The following is a 12276-nucleotide window of genomic DNA, read 5'->3' as shown; positions in this document are numbered from 1 at the left end:
TCGTACGCGCCGTGAACTTGTCTACCTGATTAGGACAAATACTGAAATGCGATATGAGATTGGAACAGAAAGACAGTGAAAGACTTAATCTCGCGTCTATTTTCAGAGTGACCATCAAATTACGGTAGGGAGCGGCTTGCCTCTGCCCCTGGCATTACTGAGGTCCATGGGCGACGGTAACCACTCACCATCAGGTGGGCCGTATACTCTTCTGTTTACTAGGGCAATAAAAAAATCACCAACGTTAAGATAAAAACTATACGAGAAGAATTTTCATAGTCGTCTCATTAAAGTGTAAGTGTGGTAATTTAATAACTTGAAAGTGCTTTCTGGAAAAACCCGAAGCCACTGCCTTTTGACAAATAGTAAACCGTTAATAATCCACCATTATTACCGATTAGCATTTGAACAACAGCTCATATGACATCACTAAAACATCTATGGTCTCCCACGCTCCGTGTAAAAAGTATATGTCCTTTTCTAACAATTCCAAATTCAAATCAAAGCTAGAAATTCTCCTTTCTGGTCGATTGGCTTAGCTCTATTTTAGGCTGCATTCCGTGTCGCACGTAATATCCATACGGAATAGATATAAAAAACTTCTAACATAAAAACCGGCCAAAATCCGGCTCTACTTGTACGACTAAGACCTAACTTGAAGGCTATGAGGCGCAATCGAGATATCTTCTCGATTCATAAATTCAAATAGAACTTCGCTATTTAATGATGCCGGTACACGGTCCACATCAGAAATACGGTCTAATGAAATTCGTCAACTAATAAAATACTTATGAAGAACTCGGTAAAATGTACGAAGAGGGATAGAAAATTGATTTAGAACATCGCATCGCTTCCAAGAATGTGGGTGACGGCAATAACTTAATAAACCTGCCAGTCATGAAGGAGGCTGTTAAGATGTCGTTTTGCGGGCTGCGACTTGCCACTCAACGCTAAACCCGACTCAAAAATTCAATGCGATTCAATATTATTATCTCAACTTGAGAGCAATAATAGAATAAACTACTTAATAATAATAATAACGTAACTCTTTATTTAACACCACATGTACACAATAAGCATATAAAACAAAACTTGGAGGGAGAGGAATAAGCACACTGGAAAGTGCTATATCTTAATAAACTTACATAAAAATATATACTTATATACACATGTGTAAAATAAATACAATATAAGATAGACTTACATACGATTAAATACAAAGTTAGTTAGTTAGTTAGTATTTTATTTTCTTTCTGCTGTCGTTGATAATGTTCAATTTGATAAGTTTTATTCCCAAACTACCAATAATAATCATAGGAAACATTGTAAAAATAAATCGGGTATTTTTTATTTAGGTAGTACATGTCTAAGGCAAGCCATGTCTTCACCTTTATACTCACGAACTACAGTTAATACCAAAATCTAAATAATAGAAAAAAGAAAAAATCTCGAAAAGATGTCTCAAGAAATTTACTTCACGATATAAACAAAGTCGCCACATAAAAACAGTGATTTAAGCTGGACTCCTTATTAAATTCATAGTGACACTACAGCGTTGTGCATCGGCCGCAAAATGGCGTCTAATCAAAAAGCTATTTGTCTTGTTTACAAAGTGACGCGATCGTCTGTGTTTAATGAAATCATTCATTGGTGTAGCTTAATGCAAAATTAGTGGGGCATCCGGTGTTTTTGACCTAATTATTAATATGCGTTTGTTAGAAATATTTATTTCACGAGCAAATGACAATATCTCTGATTGGTTTTACTTGTATAACTATATTGTACTAGAGGTCCCGCAGTAGTCGAAATTCGACTATAATTAATTGGAATTGTAAGTTTGTACACTATTATGATTGTATTTTATACTTCTATAATCACAAATTTCGCCAAAACTACACTATAAAAAATATTAACAAAGACGAACCATATTCTATTCTCAATTTGACAACAGACGTCAAGAACAAAAGTTTGACAATAAATAGTATGCATGCGTGTGTGCGTCAAATACATGGTATGTAGTGTGTGTAACGTTTTCTTTATTGATTTAATGTATCTTTTATGTATATTTTTAAAAAATATTAGCATTGTGCACTTCTTCTCTATATTCTCTATAAGTGTGGAAAATTTCATAGTCCTCCGTCCGCGGAATTTTCGTAAAAAGGGATACAAAGTTTTTGCTTCATATATTAATATATAGATATTGTATAATATGTTATTGTTAGCTTTAATCTATATTAGTGATTAATATTTTTTTGAAAGATAGATTTGTAGTGAAATCTCGTACTTCTTTAGAATTCAACATGTCACGCCCCGGAAGACTGGAAAATGTTAGAACTGAACAATTTTCTAAATTTAACGCCCTACGTTATCACATGTCAAAAATATATTTAAATACTCTTTAATAAAACTGAGCGATAGATTTAGTAGAGCGTAGTTTTTTATGACTCATAGAGAGAGAAAAAAGCGAATACAGAATTGCTAAATCATAAAAAATTGTCTAGACTAAAATCCAAGTCAATATGCTCAACAGCTGCGCTTGTCATCATACGAAAATTCGACCACACATTCTGCGATATTTGAAAGTGTGACTAGCCTTGAATATTTACCATAAAGAACTACCCACACGCACAAAAAAACGGTTCTAAAGCCATCCGATCGTGTTTAAGATGATTTTATGCATTGGAAACTATTTGGAATGACCCTATTCTGACTTTTACTAAGATCCACAGTCTTCGCGACAACGTCTAGTATGTGCGCTATAATAAATACGTCTCTATGTTTGCGGGGTCATGTTTTTACGTACCAACTGGTCGGCAGGTATTTTATTGACTAGAAAGTGACGCAAGTACCTCTTTTATCGTCGATGCTTACAGCGACTTCTATTTTTTTGGATTACAAATTGAACGCGGGTGATACAGCGAGGGATTACTAGTGTAGCCTCATAAAGCACGTATTCCCGCTAATTCGATTATGTCATAAAGAAAAGGCAGTACCAGTTATAAATAAGCGAGTTTATCGTTTATCGAAACGGTTTATAAATAAGTTTAGTACATGACGGCGTTAACAATATTTCTAATAAACATCACGTACAACAGGCGTGACTCACACAAGCCGGGTGCGCCGGCCGTGTCGTTCCACTCGTACATCAGAAGTGAGATCAGGACTCTACTCTCACTGGCGTGACGTGTTTGAACATGTTCGAAGTACAGCAAAAAAAACATGATGCAGATCAGAATACTAGTAGTGGTACGCCACAAGAGCGTGAATGCAGCATACGTAAGTCGTGTAATAACGTCTCTGTTACCTCGATGGAAGATCTGAGCCACGAAGAAATCGTCACATCTTACGTTCTGGCTCATGTTGCCCAGTTTGACTGTCGACTTCATCACATGGCATTTACTAACGGAAATACAACACGTAACAAGCTATTGCAAGAAATTAAGGCAAGTGCAAATCTCAAGTGAAACTTCGATCGCAATAATGGATCTGTCATGACGAGTGAGTAGTTCCGACACGAATCGTTTTTAAGCCAATGACTACTGCTAGAGTTACATGGCACTAGTACAGTAAACCAGGACATGAGACTGTGAATTGTCGCTGAAATTTTAGAATCTACTCGATTCAATACCAATAACACTACACGTTCGATGACTTCGGGCTCCAGCAAGCAAGCAAACAAGAAAGCAAGCAAGTTTCCGTGGGGAAGAAAAATTGACACATCTGAAGTCGTCGTGACCTGTAAGATAAGACGTCCGGTGCGTTCGTGTCTGGCGATGCGGCGGTGTTCGGGTTCCGCTGGCGGATGCAGGTTTTTCCGGTGAAGTGCGTGCTTGTGCGTGCTTGACAAGTGTACGCGGTTGGCTTCCTCAGTGTGGGAGTAACATCGTGTAAGAGAGGTGGAACCCGTAAAATTGTAGTTTGCGTGGTGGCTGGTAAGATTTGTTGCGGTAAGAAGTTTGCATGGTGGTAAAATGTCTTGTGAGTCTGCACAGGTAGCCGGAGGTGAGACTTCCGCGGTCGCGGCCCACCCAGTCCGCGAGAACCGGGCAGATCGCCTCGACGGTACGGAGGCCGGCCGACGGGTCCGCCAAACGACGAGATCACGCCTCCAGCACGGACTGCCGATATTGGAGCCCCCGCGCTCCGACTGCACTTGCGCTAGGGCGCGCCGTCTCGTAGGAGACTGTGAGGTATCATTGAATAACTCTGACTGCGATCGCGCGCTGCCGGCGTCGCAGCGCGGCGACGTTCTCGTGGGTAAGGACGTGGCACCAGACGGGTGCTCCGTATAGTGCCATCGACCGCACGGGTACCATCACCCTGCCTATTTCTGCCGTGAAGCAGTGGTGTATTTCGGTTTGAAGGGTGGGGCAGCGAATGTAACTATACTGAGACCTTAGAACTTCTATCTCAAGATGTGTGGTGCGTTTACGCTGTGGATGTCTATGGGTTCCAGTAACCACTTAACACAAGGTGGGCTGTGAGCTCGTCCACACATTAATACGAAGGGCATAATCAAACGAAATTAGATACGAAGTTTAAAGGGCCGTTTAAAGTAGTTGAAGTATTGGATGGTGTCGATTTAATTTTGACTCTCACACATTCGCTTAAGGCTCGAGCTGCTACTTGCCTCACAAAAATACAGCCTGCAAAACCTGAACAACCTCCTCATCCGTGGGCGCCCGGCTCTCGCCTGCAAATCGGCTGTTACGTGTGCGGTGATGCGAGCCATGTAGCTTCTGGGTGTTCCATGCGCTACAAGAAGAAAAACGACACTGCTCCAGGTGCTGTGGCAGGTCCAACCAGAGACGTCAACGTGTGTTCCAGAGCTTCAGTATGTTACAGATAAGTGGTTTTGGCTCCCCCTTTATGTTCCATTCAGGGTCAGAATGTAGTCTTATAAAACAAAGCCATAGTAATTTATTCAATGGGTACGCGAAGTACCTCGAGACCCGTCAGGCCTACTAGAAATTTCTGAAAATTATAGTGACGATGACGTGACGGCATACACAGATGGGTTAAGTAATCTTGTTCATGAAACTGATCTTAATAATGACGACTCTATCACTGACAATAGAAGCGACATTTTTGTCCGCAAATAGCGATACAGCAAACATAGTCTGCGGGTAGTGATACAATGTCTGTAAGCTCAGGCACCTCAGGTGCAGGTGTTGCAAATGTAGAAAACGATGGTCGGTCTCGCACTATTTCTGAAGAAATTCCGTATAAATGTTCTGGTTTAAGAGATGTTCTAACAAACGCTACCGTACACGCAGATAAAAAAAAAAAAAAGAGAATTGTATGTGGCTAGAGAGATGTTAATCCGGACTAGCAAAAAAAAAAAGAGGAAAAAAAAAAAAAAGAAATTGTAAGTCATTGAAGGGTGTATCCGGTCCAATGACTTGGCTAAAGGGATGTTAATCCGGACTAGCAAAAAAAAAAAAAAAAGAGAAAAAAAAAATGTAGGTCGTTGAAGGGTGTATCCGGTCCAACGACTTGGCTAAAGGGATGTTGATCCGGACTAGCAAAGAATAAAAAAAAAGAGGAAAAAAAAAAGTGTGAAGTCATTGAAGGGTCTGTCCGGTCCAATGGCTTGGCTATAGGGATTTTCATGCGGACTAGCCACAACAATTAGCTACAGGGATTGCGATCCGGTCTAGCATTATCCGGTCCAGTTCGAAAAACTGAAGGGATAACAATTCCGATTTAAGTTAAAAGGGACATACTTACATACCTGAAGAGATTTAAATGAACTGGCCCAGGTATGTAAGCAGTCAGTATTTATAGCCAGTATAGGATTTTCTGAAGAATTATGCGAACCGAACCGTATTAGATTGTTAATATCATAGACCACGTTTTAAGTTGCATCCGTTAATGTCAGGATGAACGAATACGCTTATTGTCTACAGAACAACCATAAAAAGGCGCACGAGGACGAGCGCATGTCAGTATGGCCGTGACGGCGTTAACAATATTTCTAATAAACATCACGTACAACAGGCGTGACTCACACAAGCCGGGTGCGCCGGCCGTGTCGTTCCACTCGTGCAACAGAAGTGACTCATAAGCCAGCTGCGCCGGCTAGTATAAAAAGGCGGTGCGTGCCTTGCAAGAAACATTCGTTGGACTGCGCTTGCCTGGTGCACTTACTATATCCTTGTTACGTTGTGTGATTCAGTGACTGTTGTACGTACTGGTTAAAGTTGGACAAGTGTTAAAGTGAATTGTTAAGATAACATATTGTTGATTAAATCAGGAATCAAATAGTGACATCGTTTTACTTGGTGTTCAACAAGATAATGTCTACCCTCAAGCTTACATACACGTGTCCATTTGTTTTGATTCTAAATGTTGATTTTGATGTAATCCTTTATTTTTATTATAGGTGACGACGTTATAATGGAAACTATTTGATGTGGAGTACGAACAAAAAATTTCAGAAATCTTTTTTAACGTGACAACGTCTTATAATTCGATGGAGCCGGCTGCACGCACGAAAAAACATGACTCATGCGGCGTTACCTCGCTCTGAGGCGTTCCATTTAAGGCTTGAATTGCAAACGAGAGCGCGCAACGAGCGACAAAGAGGCACAGTCGACCTCCGCGTTCGGCAGCTTTTGACATCGGTCTCTCTCCTACTTGAGTGAGCGATGCATCCGCGTGGACAGCTGCTATACAATAATACATTTACATGTTTTCGTCAAATATGAAGTTCAGTGAAAAGTGAATGTGGTGTCAATTGTTTATAGCAACGATAATTGCGATAATTGAAAAATAAAACCACTCCATCAGTATTTTCTTATGGCGTTGTCACGTTCAACTATCGTCAGTAAACCAACTTTACAGACAACCGATTTTTTTTATTCCAGTGACCCTGGTCTCCAAATTAGGCTTAACTAATAAAGCTGCTATATCGTCAACGGTCCTTGATTCGTCTGTAAATTTTTAAGTTAATCAGAGGTCTTAAAATTTGGTCAAAATTTTATGATTCCATTACATGTCGACGGGAGAAAGCAAAAATGTCGTAACTTACATTTTGAGTTAAATCACTTTATACCATACGAGTATTATTGGAACGAAGTTCCTTACGGCAGGCTTGGAGGAGATAGGGATTTTGCTGCGCGACCGAACTGAAAAAAATGTGATAGTAAAACTGTAAGAAAAAGTCCGTGGAATAAAACCGTTAAATGAGACGTGCGCAGGCGCGACAGTCGTATACACAAGCGAGCAGTGTATAATACCTTTCTCTTTCTTTCTTCCTTTTCGTTCTCTCATCCCTTCTCTCTCAATTTTAATTGATAATTTGAATTACGATTTTTTTTTATTTTACGTAATTTATTATTTCCTAAAATACTGAATTTCCTAAATACTTTCCTGTACTTAAATAAAAACTAATCAGCAAAATTTAAGAGAAAAATCAAGACAACCTACATAAAATTGAGCATGATTTTTTTTTTGCAAATTGTGTCGATTCTACATTAGCCGAAGGAACTTCGTTCCTACCTGGTGTTCCACGACGCCACATCTTTTATTATACATATAGCTCTAGTGTCAAGTTGGTTATTTCATGCTACGACAAATTCCGCATTCTTCCGTGGATATACACATAGATAGACACAGAACAAACTAATACATTACGTTTTAAAGAAAACAAATTCTCAAACCTTCGACGAATCGTCCGTGCCACGAAAACTGAAAACCATTCGAGGCTGCGGAAATAATCAAATTAGATTAATAAACGCACGGTAATGTCCGTAAAAATAGTTTAAATTATATCCAAGCCCCACTAACGTCTCGCCACAACAGAATGTAATATCAATTTATACCCAAAATCGATACTGCGGCACAAACATTGAATCAGGATAACCAAAGTGGTACCAAATCATTAAGATCTCGTTAATACAATATAATGGCCGCCATGATAACGTGCTTTAGAATAACCGAGGGGCACTTTGGATTGGTCCAAGCTACAAGCAAAAACAATTTTTTTTTATCTTTATCTCAAGTTTGTAGTTTACTCTGATGGATCCCTTAAACTAGTTTAAAATTTAACATCACTTCAAAAGTAGTTCAGATGTATATCACGGGAGTTCTCTTAACATACTATCTTAATACATAATTGTATAGGACTGCGGGAAAAATTAGAATCACAACCCTAGGGGATAGATACAATTTGTGCCTTCTTTTTATTTAATGTATGGCTGTGTACATTATAAAATACGGTATCGTAACCATATCGAATTTTCTCGTTTGTATTAGAAAATAATTGCCAGAATTCTCGTTAAAACAACATAATGATTCCAATTACCCTTAGTTTCTGATCACCGTGAGATCAGCTGCTATTAAACCCAAACAGTCATTATTAGTACCGTAAGTTACGAGATATAGCGACATATATATTTTAATAACAAAGGAATACTACTATTGTACTATAAATTTCGAGAACGAACCGTGTTAAGTTGTTTTCAGTGACGAATTAAAATTTTCAAATAAAGTATTTGGAATGATACTTAGCGTGTAGAAGTAGAAGCATTTGTCGATTTCCTGTTTAATATTCTACAATAACATGGATTTTTATTAACATGAATGTAATGGAACCTCTCAATAATATATTCACTCACTTCTAATTGTATTATCGTCTTAACACTTCCTAAAAAGGTGTATTTCTAATTAAAAGTTTATATATTTATATTACTAGTGGAGGTAGGGCGTGGTGTAAGCTCTCGCACACTCTTTCCGCCATTCTGTTCTTGCTGCAAAGCAGTATTGCATTTCGATTTGAAGGATCGAGTGGCCGCCGTGAAAACAATTGATCTTATGTCTCGAGACAGTTTTTTTTTTATTGCTTAGACGGGTGGACGAGCTCACAGCCCACCTGGTGTTAAGCGGTAACTGGAGCCCATAGACATTTACAACGTAAATGCGCCACCCACCTTGAGACATAAGTTCTAAGGTCTCACTATAATTACAACGGCTGCCCCACCCTTCAAACCGAAACGCATTACTGCTTCACGGTAGAAATAGGCAGGGTGGTGGTACCTACCCGTGCGGACTCACAAGACGTCCTACCACCAGTAAGATTTACCACCAGATTTACCAGTTAAGATTACATTATTTATGCTGTCATTGATACCAGCTGTGAGATGCTCAACAATAAAAAAGTACCATTGTATAGATGTGTATAGATCAAGTCTGATGGTAGGACCTCTTGTGAGTCCGCACGGGTGGGTACCACTACCCTACCTATTTCTGCCGTGAAGCAGTAATGCGTTTCAGTTTGAACGGTGGGGTAGCTGTTGTAACTATATTGAGACCTTAGAACTTAAATCTCAAGGTGGGCGGCGCATTTACGTTGTAGATGTCTATGGGCTCCAGTAACCACTTAACACCAGGTGGGCTGTGAGCTCATCCACACAACTAGACAAAAAAAAAAAAGATCAGCTTAGAAGATTAATAACACAAGCCCTATTTACAAAGCTTATGCGAAATGTGTATGGCGTCTAGTAGACTCATCGAATAATTGAAGTTAGCTTAAAGAGTTGTGTTCACAAAGTTTTTTACCAAAAACGAATTATAAAGTGTGATATTAAATTTTACGCCATCATTGTTTAAAAGAGATTTTTTTTTATAATCATATAGAGATTCTAAGAACGATATCCAAAGGCACATCATATGAGCTATCTTCTATACCCATAGAAGAAAAACGAAGAAACTTTAGATGGTCAATTTATAAATGAGGATTTTGTTTGACAGTTAAAATCGCTGATCACTCACACTTTATACCACACAACGAATGCATAATTTGTTGTACGTAACAACAAAATGATTAGTTCTAATAGCTATATGATGGGATTAGCTTAATGCTCGCCCACAGACGTGTGAAGTGCTGGTTTCATAACTAGATACCATTAATGAACGGATTCAATCTTATTGTTATTTTTAGGATTTTTGAAAAAAGCTTTCCGTTTTTTTATTTTTATTGCTTAGGTGGGTGAACGGGCTCACGGCCCAAATGGTTTTAAGTGGTTATCGGAGCCCATAGACATCTACAACGTAAATGCCGCCACCCACTTTGAGATATGAGTTCTAAGGTCTACTTTCTATAAGGTATAGTTACAACAGCTGCCCCACACTTCAAGCCGAAAGGCATTCACTTGCTTCACGGTAGAAATAGGCAGGGTGGCGGTACCTACGCGCGCGGATTCAAAAGAGGTTCAACCACCAGAAAAAATGTGTAAGCGGAGGTATTCTTACGTGCCTCATGCAGGACGTATTGCCGGGTCTACACTAACCTATGGGTCTACTTTTCTAAAAGCTGCACGTAATGTAATGAACTCTCTTCACTGCACAGCTATATTTTATTAAGGAATGAGTTTTTAATAGTCTTCAAAGAAAAACAAGCGTATCTGGTCTTCGTGACGGTAATAACCATGGTGATTTAAGGAGCATAGCCAAGCTACTGATACGCTCCAACTCAAAAAAGACATGACATAACACGCTCAGGAAAAACCGGATGGTATGTAGCAAATCAATAAAGTTTAAAGTAAAAACCACCACCCTGCCTATTTCTGCCGTGAAGCAGTAATGCGTTTCGGTTTGAAGGGTGGGGCAACCGTTGTAACTATACTGAGACCCTTAGAACTTATATCTCAAGGTGGGTGGCGCATTTACGTTGTAGATGCCTATGGGCTCCAGTAACCACTTAACACCGGGTGGGCTGTGAGCTCGTCCAATCATCTAAGCAATAAAAAAAAAGTAAAATGGTTTTTATCCGTTGCGAAACTAACCATCTGCACCAGGCTAGCGATTTTCGAAGTATCTCCTGTCTTTCCCGTCATGATCAGCAGAAGCGCTTGATAATATGCCAAACGTGGTTGAAATAGTTCCCCATGATACTGTCTATCAGCGACAAAGAAATTCCCTCTAAAGCACAGAAAACTTTGCAAATGTAACAGATTCCGCCTCTAGTCTCAAGAAGGAGAGCTTTCTGCTCGAAACTTTTATGATGTATTCGCTATTTAATACTGTAAAGGCCTAAAGTCCGTCTGTCCATCACGGCACTAAATAAAAACAACTTAAACAAAAACTCCTCCCTAATAAAGCGATTTAAGTAAATCTAAAGCCTTCATCTGCATAAACAATCAAGTTATCTACAAACTATCCACGGTCCGTAGATACATCAAGATAAGATATAACTTCTCTATAGCGTGATATAGTGTGATTGATTCTGATTGTTAAATGCTATTAGTATAAGTAGTTTGATGTTTGCCGTTTATTTATTAGTATTGGTGAGAATTTTAAGTAGTAATTGTTTTGAATTTCACGATTTAATGGTAAATACTATAAAGTTTGTTGAAACACGTACCTTACGTGTTTCTTAACATTTTTCAAAGACTAAAATATATGGAGCCTTTATTTGATAGGCCATGTCCTATCAAGTAAAGGCTCCAAACTTTCAGAAGCGGTAGGAACAATTTCATTTTCAACTATTAATTTAGTGTGTTCATTACAATAATTCATTCGACTTGTGACATTAGCATAAGATCAGTGCCCGTTCTTCTGAAAAACATTGCGCAATCACCTGTGAAGTGTCTTGTAGGACTTCAACACATCCCCACGCCATGTGTCTCCGTTAATATTTATATTATGTATGATGCATATTTCGACTTTCTGCTCATTAAACCTTGAAATTTGTTTCACTTTGATTTTTGTTGTCGCCAAACCCACTCATATACTTATAGATAATAAGGGATAAATTGTCAGATATGTTTATTCAGGCAATTTGCTTATTTCATGGATCTTTTTTAATTGCCTAGGCTTCATTTATGATTTATTTTATACTTGCTTGGTACCTTTTCATTATTGGCTTGGTTCAATAAACAACGACGTTGGTTATATAGGTATAATGAATTACTTGCAATTTTATTCCAGTACCGTATTTTATTACCGTATTTGTTCCCAATAAATTCATATTCAGTAATATGTTTTTGGAACGAAGTTCCTTGCGGAGGGGTACCCTAACCGGGAAAAAACGTCTGTAACGTAAGATTTTTATTAGTAATGCGCACAGTGTACGACTTAACTTTGTAATAACGTACAAAAAATAACATAATATTTTTTTATCATTCATTGACCACGATCCCAGAGCGTTCGTTTGCGCAATACACTAACTCTTATGCAAATAACCGTGAATGAAGTGTACCACAATAAGTTCGCACGTTACCGAATGACCGTGGGTTGTTGCGAAACCTCCAGTTTTATTTTCTTTATACCTCG

At 38.8% G+C, this 12276-nt stretch overlaps 1 protein-coding gene and 1 long non-coding RNA gene across 5 annotated transcripts in view; one reads left to right on the top strand and one right to left on the bottom strand.

Moving 5' to 3' along the window:
- The window catches only part of LOC101744167 (netrin-B), a 249874-nt gene that overhangs the window by 115898 nt on the left and 121700 nt on the right, over nt 1-12276 (bottom strand). The window lies entirely within an intron of this gene.
- On the top strand, nt 1571-6848 carry LOC134199615 (uncharacterized). The gene is made up of 2 exons (XR_009974175.1): nt 1571-1831; nt 6386-6848. It is a non-coding gene; the product is annotated as an uncharacterized LOC134199615 (long non-coding RNA).

The sequence above is a fragment of the Bombyx mori genome, chromosome 11, assembly GCF_030269925.1.
Source record: "Bombyx mori chromosome 11, ASM3026992v2".
Lineage (NCBI taxonomy): Eukaryota > Metazoa > Arthropoda > Insecta > Lepidoptera > Bombycidae > Bombyx > Bombyx mori.
Note: the sequence above shows the minus strand (reverse complement) of the source record. Positions and strands in the feature narration are given on the sequence as shown.